The sequence below is a fragment of the Rana temporaria genome, chromosome 2 (assembly GCF_905171775.1).
Source record: "Rana temporaria chromosome 2, aRanTem1.1, whole genome shotgun sequence".
NCBI lineage: Eukaryota > Metazoa > Chordata > Amphibia > Anura > Ranidae > Rana > Rana temporaria.
This window is the reverse complement of record NC_053490.1, coordinates 210525414-210539651: the sequence shown is the minus strand read 5'-3', so window position 1 is coordinate 210539651 and position 14238 is coordinate 210525414. Positions and strand designations below refer to the sequence as shown.

Below are 14238 nucleotides of genomic sequence, written 5' to 3'. Positions count from 1 at the left end.
TAATAAATACACTGTTATCTTTCAATCACCTTGTGTTTTCATGTGTTTGCATCTTAACTAATACTTTCCCATATGTGCAAACATCCCACCACTCTCTGTGCACACTGGAATCAAGCAACCGGCTTTCATCCACGACGCTTGTTGAATACTGCACTGTGCTCAGTATACATGATTTCTCTGTGAAATATCAGCCTCAAGCTGATATAGACCTGGACTTTAATTTCTGGAATCACTGTCCTTGTTTATTCACTTTTCTCCCCTATATGGGTACCCCCACCTGAAATCTGAATACGATGTTGGGGTTTTCATACATATACCTGGTACAGTTCTCTAGTCTGCCTATGTGTGTGTATAGATCTATGATCTGACATTAGGGCACATCATCTTTAGGGCCGATTCACACTGCTGTGAATTCTATTGCGAATTTGATCCGTTGCGATTGCTCAAATTCGCAAGTCATTTTACTAACATAGTTTTCCATGAGTGCCGTTCACATCAATGCGTGGCGAATCTAAGCTGTGTTAAAAAAGGGTCCTGTGCGAGTTTGATCCGTGTGCGATGCAAATTCAGCTCTATAGACTGGCATTCCCTGAAATCGACGTAAAATCGCGCAATTTTGAAGTCGCAATAGTGTGAACCGCCCCTAACACATAGGACTGCAGTGAAATAGTTTCATTCTACACATTCTTATAATACACAGAATACAAGTCTGCTTGGGTGCTGCATACACTTTAGGTGAAGTCTGCTACTATGAAACCTTCTATGGGCTGTGTTTCCCCATGAATTTGTAATGTTAATTGTCCTCTCGAGTTCAAAATACAAATTTTATCTTGTTAGTTTACTTTGGCCAATATGGCATATATCTTTACAGCCGGTTCACACACAGGCGGCACGACTTTAGGGGCGACTCGGCAAGGCGACTTGAGAGGCAACTTGCAAAATGACTTCAGTATTGAAGTCAATGCAAGTCGCCCCCAAAGTCGTACAGGAACCTTTTTCTAAGTCGGAGCGACTTGCGTCGCTCCTATTAGAACGGTTCCATTGACTACTGTGGACCCAGAGTTGTCAGGCGGCTGAGTCGCCTGACAGGTCGCCCCTGTGTGAACCGGCTCTTAATGTGTGTTAGTTAGATGTGTGTTTTATTTGTTTTAGATTTTTTCACATTATTTTCTACACAATCTTAACCGACATCGTATTTAGCTGTGCGAATTAAATTATTTTTGTATATTTTTTAATGTATTTTAAAACAACTGTTTTATCTACAATGTATTTTACCTAATATTTATTGTCTGGAAATAAATACAAACTGTGCAATCAGACCTAGATAACATATTCTAGTATATGCTGTAGTTTAAATTATGTGCAAAGCATAAGGAGTAGATTTGAAGGAGTGGTAACAGGCTATGGGAATTTCAAAGCCAAAGGAGAGTTAAAGAACAGCTGAGGAGCACTTCCCATTCTCTGGGACAAGAAGTGAGGAGCAGCACTCCAACACAGGAGCACAGAAAACAGTAAAATGACTTTCATTGCTAGAATAGAAAAAGTTAAAATTTAAAACCTATTTCTTATTTTTATTATGGGGACGGGAAGTAGGGGGATATCTCCCCAACAGGGAAGCTGGAAACAGGCAATGAAAACCTGAAAGTGATTTCAACCTTTCCCCAATTTATGAAAAACAAATAAATCCGCTAGAGTTCTGCTTTAAAGTGCTCTTGCTTTTTTTCATGAGTAAGATCAGTTTGACCCCTCTACAGTTTATATGTAAGTCTTTTGAGCTTTGTGTTAGATTGTACTGAAAATGGTGAAGTTTTGTATGGATCATATATTTTTGTATTCAATAAAATGTTTTTAATAAAATCTGTGTTATGACTTTTTTTAATCACAATTTTCAGGCTCTTCTGGGTATATTTTCTGGCTCTTACACAGCATGCTGTGGTTGCTACTGTCTCTCCCTATTGTATTAAAGGACACATACTACTGTAGTGAAGAAGGAGAGAGTGAAAGGAACCACAGTGCGCCGCAGGGAACCAGGCCAGAAGTGTGTTGGATGCTTTAAGATTCTTAAGCCACCAAAGATTAAAAACTGTGAAATTCAAACTGCCCACCAATAGGATAAAATAAGACTTCTTTAGCAGAGCTTTTTTCAGAAATTAAAGTGGTTGTAAAGGTTATGCATGAAGGTAAAAAAACCTTTACTGTGCAGCACCCCCCTTAGCCCCCAATACTTACCTAAACCCGATCTCGATATGAGGCTCTCCCGGATCTCTTCTTCCTGATTGGCTGAGATGCAGCAGCAGGAGCCATTGGCTCCGCTGTTGTCAATCACAGCTAGTGAGGCGGGGGCAATGCTGAGCCGCATTTTGTGTCTTAGACCCCTTTCACACTGGGGCGGTTTGCAGGCGCTATTGTGCTAAAAATAGCACCTGCAAACCGACCTGAAACAGCGGCGGCTGTTTCTCCAGTGTGAAAGCCCTCGGGCTTTCACACTGGAGCAGTGCACTAGCAGGACCGCTCCAAAAGTCCTGCTAGCAGCATCTGTGGAGCGGTGTGTTTCTTCCCATTGAAAGCCATGGCAAACCGCGGCTATACTGCCGCAATGCGCCTCTGCAGAGGCGCATTGCAGGCGGTATTAACCCCTTTTCGGACGCTAGCGGGGGGTAAAACCACACCGCTAGCGGCCGAATACCACCGCAATTCTGACGGTAAAGCGCCGCTAAAAATAGCAGTGCTTTACCGCCACTGCACCTCCCACCCGAGTGTGAAAGAGGCCTTACAAATGCAGAGAGGCGGCTTGGGAGCATGCACAAGTGACCCCATAGCAAGCAGCTTGCTTTGGGGGGCACTCGGCAAGGGGGATGACCCAGAACGCAGTGAGGGACCAGAAAATAAGAGGATCGGGCTGCTCTGTGCAAAAGCACTGCACAGAGAAGGTAAGTCTAACATGTTTGTTACATTTTTTTCCGTTACAATCACTTTAGGTCGACCCTACATGGATCAAAATTTGGCTAGTTCCGCAGGGACTGGACAATTTTAAACCATGTATAGAAATGCTGGTTGTACACAAGTTGATCTATCAATTGACTTGTATACAACGGCCTGCTGTAAAATGTTCTCTTCATCAGCGTTGGTGACTATAGCCAGCAGTGATGATTAGTGTATTCTGATGGCAGGGAAATCATCCCTCTGTCAGAATAGCACAGATGGAGGGATTCCCCCATCCACATCGAGTACGTGTACGGGGGAATCGAGTAATGTATGACCAGCCTTATATTTTCTCATCCGTCGAGGAACACATGAAGTCATCTATTGTCCGGTTATAATGCTGCCTACATGAGGATTGGACAAAAAATGTGTAGTCATCCCAAGATAATCCCTCACCTTCCCAGCATAGCTGTTGGGAGCGTTTATTAATGCCCATCTCTGCATTTCCAGCACATGCATTAAATGCATTTGTACCCGTGCCACTAGTGCACTGCGTTTGCATGGTCCATGGTGGTGACACAGGAGACAAAAGGAATAAGTTGGGACTTTAAATGACGTGCAAACAAAATAGTGAAAGGATGGTATTATATAGGAACACACTAATAAACAAATACTTTGTTTATGTATGTTAGTAGAATCATGCTAGTACATATAAGTAGTAGTATTAGGAGCACATTTTATTACACATCCTGATAAATACAATGTAAAATAACTCCATGATTACAATCATTGTACATACAATAGAACATTAATAACTATTACAATACAATAATAACACATTAGAACATGTAGATATGAGGTTAAGAGCTGATGGTGTGGATAAATGAATACAGCATAACAATTTCATGGTTGGTAAGGAATTCATATATAGACAATCTTGAACATGTATGTGAACCCATTGTTGTCTTATTTACATCCTAAAAACCTTGACACGTTTCGTGGAGTAATTTCCACTTCATCAGGAGCAGGTGCAATAAGCGTCACTATATGGAGAAAAATTTTGATGATTAAAAATAGAGTGTAAAAATTAGATGGTGAAAAGGGGAAGGGGGGAAGAGGAACAAAAGTTCACCCAGCTAAATACCCTTCCCTAGTTTACTCATACATCAGCTCGAGTCAGTGTGTGAGGTAGGGAAAATGGAAAACCAAAATAGGGGTTTCCCAATAGAAACGAATAAAGAATGGTGCCAAAATGAGGGAAAAAAGGTAAGTAACACAACCCAATCAAGGTACCTGGTTATCATAGCAAATCCATGTTCCGAAGTAGGTGCAAGACATCCCAGAGCAGTGTGAAAGTAAACAAGCGAGGATGTGATGTACAAAAGGGAGCCGTATATATGCCATCTGCATAATCACAGTTGCCTCCCAGGGTCACGCAAGCATTCACACCGGGGAGGTGGAGGTGATGCCCCCACCCGGGCAGTGTGCCGCCCAGGTGAGAGCGCTAAAAAAACTCCCCCATGCACTGAACGCTGATTGGAATAACCATGTGCCACCATGAGGACACCAAGGGATGATGTCACATGTTCGGCATGGGAGACATGACACCGATGCCCCTTGGGAGAACCTACACAGGGGATAGAAGGTGAACAGCTGAAGGCAGAGGGGTTAGCTTGTAAACTTAAGGTGTTACTAAACCCACAACAGTAAAATCAGTCTGTAAAGCATACTCACTGTTAATCCTCTGTGTAAAAAGGTTGTTTGATCCTATCTTCTCTGATCCTCCCCTTTTTCCTTAGTCCCCAATCTATCTCCTGATGCCTTGGGGGGGGGGGGGCACTCTGCATGCACAGTTAGATGTGTATTGCTAGAGAGTTTTATTTTTTTCTTGGGAGGGTGCATGTGATCAGTGCAGGGCCAATTAGCACTGTCCGGGCAGAGGGTCAGGGGTCTTGCAGCCTCATAGGACCGTAAAAGTAGAATGAATACTCCTCCTACAAGCTTTAACCAGACACTGATAGAAGTCACAAGACTTCTATATACTGGTGATAAGAAAAGGTATTTAGCAGTTTATACTAAAAAAAAAATCTATGTTCTGTGTACTGCAGGAGACCAGATATAGTGATTTCAGGGTCCTGGGTTAAATAACATTGGATGTATGTAGTTGTCCATTGAGGGGTTGTTGTCCATACAGATGCACAGAGTGCTCTGGTTAAGTGGCTGAATGGCAGTTGATTTGTTCAATGAGCGCCTGACCTGCTTGGTCTTTGAGGGACACTGTCTCTTCAGACCTACTGTTGACATCATCATCAAGCATATCACTTGAGGTCAGAGCGTTCTCTTGCCTCAGTATAAGAAGCCTAAGGAGAGGCTGACTGAGTCCCATCTTTCTCGTACTCCTGGAGTGGGCACAGCTGGACCCACTAAACCTGGATCTCCAGCAACCCTACAAGGCTGGATGCAAGAAACCTGCTAAGCCCTCAGAGAAGTCTTCAGCACGAGATGGGAGGGTGGCTGATAATCCTTGTGGGTCTTTGGGTAGTTTAGCAGATAGTGCCCCTTTAAGTTTACAAGCTAACTTCTCTGCCTTCAGCTGTTCACCTTCTATCCCCTGTGTCACCACCATGGACAATGCATGCGCAGGGCACTAGTGGCATGGGGACAAATGTATTTAATGCAAAAAGAAATAATATGAAATTAATTGACCTACATCAACATGGGGACTAGGTGCTATGCCCCCCCCCCCCCACCACCACCACTGTGCCGGGCAGGACACCCCTTATGTTGAAGGTATGTGGCCTGGTATAGTTCAGGAGTGGGGAGCTGCTCTCTGCCTGCTCACCTCCGCCCCCTGCCCCAGCCCGCCAAGCTGCATGCTCAGATCAAGAGTCTGCTATGCATTTTGGGGGAACCTTTGCAAATTACAGTGGTCACATGATCGGAATGCCCGCCTCCGTCTCCCAGCATTTAGATCAACTTAAAGGGCAAGTAGGTGGTGGCATGAAGGGGTTAAAGTGATACTAAAAACCTCTTTTCTTTTCTAACTAAAAAAAAGTTGTAACACTTACCATATGTGCGAGTGTCGGGTCCTGGTCCGGGCTGTGTGCATCCATGGATACACACAGTGCTGTTATGCCACCCCCTACAGGTTAGCATGAGTTGAGAATACACTAACATGAGTTAGGAATACATGCTTGAATAGATTTGTTTGCTATAATCAGTGCAGAGAGTTAATGGATAAATATATAGGGGCAGATCCACAAAGGAAATACGCCGGCGTATCTACTGATACGCCGGCGTACTTTCAAATTTGCCGCGTCGTATCTTTTGGTTTGAATCCTCAAACCAAGATACGACGGCAACTGGGTTAGATCCGACAGGCGTACGGCTGCGTACGCCTTCGGATCTTAGATGCAATACTTCGGCATCCGCTGGGTGGCGTTCACGTCGTTTTCCGCGTCGGGTAAGCAAATTAGCTATTTCCGACGATCCACGAACGTACGCGCGGCCGTCGCATTCTCTTACATCGTCTCTAGTCGGCTTTTTCCGGCGTATAGTTAAAGCTGGTATTTCGACGCGTATAGTTAGACTTGCCATGTTAAGTATGGCCGTCGTTCCCCAGCGTTTATTTTGAATTTTTTTTTTTTTTGCATAAGTCGTCCGTGAATCGGGATGGACGTAATTCACATCCATGTTAAAAAAATTACGTCCTTGCGACGTCATTTAGCGCAATGCACGGCGGGAAATTTAGGGACGGCGCATGCGCAGTTCATTCGGCGCGGGGACGCGCTTCATTTAAATGAAACACGCCCCCTACTCGCTGATTTGAATTACACGCCGTTACGCCGCCAGAGATAGACTACGCCGCCGTGACTTACGGCGCAAATTCTTTCAGGATTCGAACCGAGGACAAGCAAGTCACGGCGGCGTAGCGTATCTCAGATACGCTGCGCCGGGGCAGATCTTTGTGGATCTGCCCCATAGTAGATAGATATTTAGATAATAGATTAACAGACAGATAGATAGATAGATAGATAAATAAATAGATAGATAGATAGATAATAGCTTAACAAATAGATAGATAGATAGATAGATAGATAGATAGATAGATAGATAGATAGATAGATAGATAGATAGATAGATAGATAGATAGATAATAGCTTAACAAATAGATAGATAGATAGATAGATAGATAGATAGATAGATAGATAGATAGATAGATAGATACATAATAGATTGGGAAAAAAGAGATAGTTGTTATTATACAGGATTTATAAAGCGCCAACAGTTACGCAGAACTTTACAATAAAAAGGGGGACAGTACAATTACAATATATTTCAATACAGAAGGAATAGGGGGGCCCTGCTCATGAAGTTTACAATCTAAAGGATAGATAGATAATAGATTAATAGATAGATAGATAGATAGATAGATAGATAGATAGATAGATAGATAGATAGATAGATAGATAATAGATTAATAGATAGATAGATAGATAATAGATTAATAGATAGATAGATAGATAGATAGATAGATAGATAGATAGATAGATAGTGGCTTAACAAATAGATAGATAGATAATAGATTGAAAGAAAGATAGATAGATAAATAATATATTATTATATACTGTGTAGATAGATCATAGACTAGCATATAGATAGATACTTGTAGATAGGTAATAGATAGATAGAATAAAATATAGTAGATAGATAGATAGATAATATATTATTATATATTGTAGATAGATCAGACTAGCATATAGATAGATACTTGTAGATAGGTAATGTAAAGATAAAGAAAGATAGATAGATAAATATATAGATAGATAATAGATTGAAAGATAGATAGATAGAAAGATAGGTAGAATGATAGATAGATAATAGATTGAAAGATAGATAGATAGATAGAAAGATAGATAGATAGATAGAATGATAGATAGATAATAGATTGAAAGATAGATAGATAGATAGATAGATAGATAGATAGATAGATAGATAGATAGATAGATAGATAATATATTATTATATACTGTAGATAGATCATAGACTAGCATATAGATAGATACTTGTAGATAGGTAATATATATATAGAATAAAATACAGTGGATAGATAGATAGATAGATAGATAGATAATATATTATTATATACTGTAGATAGATCATAGACCAGCTAATAGATAGATACTAGGTAATAGATATATAGAATAAAATATAGTGGATAGATAGATAATAGATAGATAGATAGACAGACAGACAGATAGACAGATAGATAGATAGATAGATAGATAGATAGATAGATAGATAGATAGATAGATAGATAGATAGATAGATAGATAATATATTATTATATACTGTAGAGATAGCTCATAGACTAGCATATAGATAGATACTAGGTAATAGATATATAGAATAAAATATAGTGGATAGATAGATAGATAGATAGATAGATAGATAGATAGATAGATCGATCGATAATATATTATTATATACTGTAGATAGATCATAGACTAGCACATAGATAGATACTAGGTAATAGATATATAGAATACAATATAGTGGATAGATAGTAGATTAATAGATCCTGTAGATAGATAATAGATTAACAGATAGATCGATAGATAAACGGACGGATTGATAGATAAGGAGTGTATTCCAAGCCATGGAGAGTTGGGAGCTGTCAGAGTTCAGTGTGATGTGTACATTCCTATATATGGCTCCCATTCCAATACTACACGCGTGTGTGCGGATAAATAGGCGGATTCCTCATGTCCCTGCAGCCAGGTGTTGTCGGGTTAGTAAATAGCAGAACGTTGGGTTGGAGGCAGCGGTGTGTCCTGGGCATGCACTTCACATCCAGGAGGAGGAGGCATCAGGTGTAGGGTCATGCAGAGTGCACTTCCCCTGTCGCCCAGCAGGGTTCCCCGTGCTCCCAGTCTCCATCCACTGGTGATGTAGATTGTCCAGGAAGGAGTGTAGTACACCGGACTGTGATCTGTCAGCCGCGCTCTCCTGTACCAGGGCTCTACACAACTCCCTGCCGGACAGGGAGCATCCCCGGAGGACGTACAGCTCCAGCCTGTCCATGTCTCTGTATTAAATGTGAGGAGCCCCCCTGCCCACTGAGCCAGGATTACCCTTCTCCTCCACTCACCTCATCTCCACAGCTCAGCCAGGACTCAGGTAAGAAGCTATGGAACTGACACTCTTCCCTCCATGCTGTCTTCAAGGAGCTGCCTATTTATTACTGCATGTTATTGCTTAGATTGTGTGCTGTGTCATCATAAAGGAAGAAAGAACAAATGTGGAGAACAGGAAACCCAGGTGTCTTCTATATTGTGTGTTTACATTCTCCCAGTATATCACATTTAGAAACTCTTGGTGCTATATACATAATATTCATAATATTCACCCCAGGCACCATGACATTACACTTTCACCCCCTGCTCCATCCCTGCAGTTTTCCATATGTTCCATTATGACATCACACAAAAAGAAGAGGAACCCCATCTTTTCCCATGGGGTCTGTGCACATGCCATTTCACTTTTCCATTTTTAAAAATGCTGCATGTCCCTTTTTTTTTTTTGCAACTTCATGCGATTTTGGCACCATAAACTTTGATAAAATTGTACCCAAAATGCAAGTACAATGGTTTTCGATGCGTTTCTAACTTTTTTTTTGCAATAACCACAGAGTTCCGCTAGACAGACAAGAGAAATTGCTTGTCATTAACTAAAACAAATTAATGAACACATGAAAATGTATCAGAAATGTACGCAAAATGCAGATAGACAAGCGTGGACTGAGGCTTATTTTTCAATCAGTGTGTCCTCAGCAGCATGTGCGTTTTCCACCTTTTGTCCAAAATGTGTTCACTTTGTGGGCTGGAAGTTTTCTACACGTCTATTATTCATATATTCCAATTTTATATAGTGGCATTTTGGACTGCACTTGGGTTTTTTGTTCAGTTTGGGTGGTTTGGGGTTCCTTTTATTTTGTTTATTTATTTATTTTCGTTTCTTGGGTTGTGTTTTGTTTAATGTGATTTTGTTTGTATAATTTGTCTGTATTGTCTCAATGTCATTTGCATATAAAAATAAAAAAAGGATCTGATTTAAAAAAAAAAAAAGAACAATTATCCATTGTTACCAGACTTTGCCCCAGTGTAACAAACAATCTATATGTCATTATTAATTAAATACATTTACACATTGAGCCACACTTACAAATGGCATTATCCTACCCATAGATGCCTACTCTGTACAGGGTTACCATCCTCATAAAGTCTCTATATATGCTGCTGTGCTTTGGGCAGACCTGACTAGACACAGAGCAGAGGGGGATGACATTGAGGGGTAGATTCAGATACATTGGGGTATCTATCCGCGCGGCGTAACGTATCTCAGATACATTACGCCGCCGTAATTTAGGGCGCAAGTTCCGTATTCAGAAAGAACTTGCGCCCTATGTTACGGCGGCGTAACGTATGTGGTCCGGCGTAAGCCTGCGTAATTCAAATGTGGATGGTGTGGGCGTGTTTTATTTAAATTTACTGTGACCCCACGTATTTTACGAACGGTGCATGCGCCGTTAGTGAAAAAATTACAGTGCGCATGCTCGAAATTCCGCCGCAAATCATCATTGCTTTCGACGGGAACGTAAATTACGTCCAGCCCTATTCGCGAACGACTTACGCAAACGACGTAAAATTTTCAAAATTTTGAGGCGGGAACGACGTCCATACTTAACATAGGATACGCCTCATATAGCAGGGGTAACTATACGCCGAAAAAAGCCTTACGTAAAAAAATGCGCCGGCCGGAACGTACGTTTGTGAATCGGCGTATCTAGCTAATTTGCATACTCAACGCGGAAATCGACGGAAACGCCACCTAGCGGCCAGCGTAAATATGCACCTTAGATCCGACGGCGTACTAAGACGTACGCCAGTCGGATCTAGCCTAGCTTCAGGCGTATCTTGTTTTGTGGATACAAAACAAAGATATGCCGGCGCAAACTAGCAGTTACGCGGCGTATCAATAGATGGATCTGGCCCTTGGTCTGCATAGCTTATAGCCCAGTGGTCTACAAAGGTGGTCTGTAGGGCGTATATTACAGTTGTCTACAAAGATGGTCTGTTGGGCATATATCACAGTGGTCTACAAAGTTGATCTGTAGAGTTTAAAGGACAGTGGTCTACAAAGGTGGTCTGTGGGGATTATATCCCAGTGGTCTACAAGGCAGTCTGTAGGGCTTATGGCACAGTGGTCTGTGGGGATTATATCACAGTGGGCTACAAAGGTGGTCTGTAGGGCTTATGGCACAATGGTCTGTAGGGATTATATCACAGTGGACTACAAAGTTGGTCTGTATAGCTTATAGCACAGTGGTCTACAAAGGTGGTCTGTAGGACTTATATCACAGTGGTCTACAAGGCAGTCTGTCGGGCTTATAGCACAGTGGTCTACAAAGGCGGTCTGTAGGGCTTATAGCACAGTGGTATGTAGGGATTATATGCCTGTGGTCTACAAAGGAGGTCTGTAGGGCTTATATAACAGTGGTCTACAAAGGTGGTCTGTAGGGCTTATGGCACAGTGGTCTGTGGGGATTATATCACAGTGGGCTACAAAGGTGGTCTGTAGGGCTTATGGCACAATGGTCTGTAGGGATTATATCACAGTGGGCTACAAAGTTGGTCTGTAGAGCTTATAGCACAGTGGTCTACAAAGGTGGTCTGTAGGACTTATATCACCGTGGTCTACAAGGCAGTCTGTCGGGCTTATAGCACAGTGGTCTACAAAGGCGGTCTGTAGGGCTTATAGCACAGTGGTCTACAAAGGTGGTCTGTAGGGCTTATAGCACAGTGGTCTACAATGGTGGTCTGTAGGGCTTATGGCACAGTGGTATACAAAGGTGGTCTGTAGGGCTTATAGCACAGTGGTATACAAAGGTGGTCTGTAGGGCTTATGGCACAGTGGTATACAAAGGTGGTCTGTAGGGCTTATAGCACAGTGGTCTGTAGGGATTATATGACAGTGGTCTACAAAGGAGGTCTGTAGGGCTTATAGCACAGTGGTCTGTAGGGATTATATGACAGTGGTCTACAAATGGGTCTGTAGGGCTTTGATCGCAGTGTTCCACAACAGTGGTGTGTAGGCCTTATATCACAATGTTCTACAAAGGGGGTCCATTGGGCTTCTATTGCAGTGTTGTACAAATGTGGTCAGCACAGTTTATATCACAGTATTCTACATACAGTAGATGGTCCAGAGGACATAGATTGTAATGTTTTACAAACACCTACTGTATAATGTATATCTTATATTGCAGTGTTCTACAAACGTGGCCATTCTGGAATAGAAAAATATACCCTGTAGGGGTTGTTTACTAAAACTGGAGTGTGCAATATCTGGTACAGCTCTGCATAGAAACCAATCAGCTTCCAGGTTTTAAAGTGAAAGCTTCATTTCACAGACTAAACTTGGAATCTGATTGGCTACCATGCACAGCTACACCAGATTCTAAGTGCACCAGTTTTAGTAAATCTACCCCATTGTCTTTTCAGTAAACAGTGTTTTGTGTATGCAGATGTGTAGGCCTGTATACCTGTAATCCACGTCTCTATTCCCTCACACTTGCTTATGGTTACAATTCAAATAACATACGCCTTTGTTCCTTCAGACATTTTTCACTTCTGTGAGACAGATTTCCTGCATGTCATCATTATTGATTTAGGATTAACCTGTTTGAACTACCGAACTTGTGCATTATGTGAGATCAGGCTCGAGCCAAGCAGCAAACAATAAACCTTTGACGTAAGTCTCAATAGTGTCTGGGTTTCATTGGAGACCACGGTCATTGTTTGTAAATCTTGAGAATTTGTCACAAGTCCCGCATTTCCAATTAACGAGAAGTTCTTTTTGAGCTTTCTAGCTGTTTGCACATGCCTGTTGCACAATCTGCTGGTTTCTGTTGATGTTTATGGCTACAGTAGGTAGGCTGTTCCGCAAATACATATCACATTTAGTTATTTTGGGATTATCTGCATGTTCCACTTGAGTCCTATGTATTACCATGGAGTTCATTTGACATTTGCTTTAATTATATCATTTAAATAGAAAAAGCTGTGGTATCATTTAAAAGGAATTTAACTATAGTGTCATATTGCTCCTGTATTGTTTATAAGACATCTCGAATATAACACATTTTAAACATGCCATACTAATAAGTAGGTAGCATCCAATTATGGGTTATTATTTTATTCAATAAAATTCTGATATGAAAAAAAAAATGCCCAAATAATTGTATTTAATTATGTAGTGCAGCACTAATAAGCAGGTAGCATCAAATTATGGGTTAACGTTTATTCAATAAATGTCTTGGTTACACATTTGTACTTTTTGACCTTTTACAATAATAAAAATAGTTTGTAAACAAAACATTTATTCAATAAAAAAAACTGATATAAAAAATATTTGAAGTCTTAAAAAACTTTATTTATTGAGCTAGTGCAGTGAGGTGTCAGTATGGGAAATTGTATATTCTTACTTATGTGTCAAAAACAAGCTGATTGTCATTGATTCATTTACTACACTTTGTACATTGTTACTGTTCATGGAAGTAGTGGCAACATCTTTAGCAGGCCTTTCCAGAAGCCAGCATGCTGATCATCCAGATTCTGTTTTTTATTTTTTTCAGCGCATTCTAAAATGAGTCTGAGGCGTCGTATCTTGGCGCCTGATTCAAAGAATCAGATACGCCAGAATTTCTCTAAGATACGACCAGCGTAAGTCTCCTACGCCGTCGTATCTTAACTGCATATTTACGCTGGCCGCTAGGGGCGTGTACGCTGATTTACGCCTAGAATATGTAAATCAGCTAGATACGTCTATTCACGAACATACGCCCGGCCGTCGCAGTACAGATCCGCCGTTTACGTAACGCTTTTTCCGGCGTAAAGTTACCCCTGCTATATGAGGCGCAGCCAATGTTAAGTATGGACGTCGGGACCGCGTCAAATTTTCTGTCGATTACGTTGTTTGCGTAAGTCGTTCGCGAATATGGCTGTGCGTCATTTACGTTCACGTCGAAAGCATTGGCTTTTTGCGGGTTAATTTGGAGCATCCGCACTGGGATACTTTCACGGACGGCGCATGCACCATTCGGAAAAAGCGTCATTTACGTGGGGTCACAATAAATTAACATAAAACACGCCCACATCTTCCACATTTAAATTAGGCGGGCTTACGCCGGCCTATTTACGCTACGCCGCAGCTTTGTGAATACTGCACTTGCCTGTCAAAGTTGCAGAGGCGTAG

General features: G+C 41.4%; 1 protein-coding gene across 2 annotated transcripts in view; it reads left to right on the top strand.

The window, feature by feature from the left end:
• Positions 1-8799: 8799 nt before the first annotated feature.
• CRACDL (CRACD like) overlaps positions 8800-14238 on the top strand; it is a 108265-nt gene continuing 102826 nt past the window's right edge. Inside the window, exons 1-2 of one of the 2 annotated variants that reach the window (XM_040336341.1) lie at positions 8800-9102; positions 12602-12735. The gene's annotated coding sequence lies outside the window, so the exon portion shown is untranslated. The remainder of the gene's footprint in view (positions 9103-12601; positions 12736-14238) is intronic. The other variant, XM_040336340.1, reaches the window with a different exon arrangement.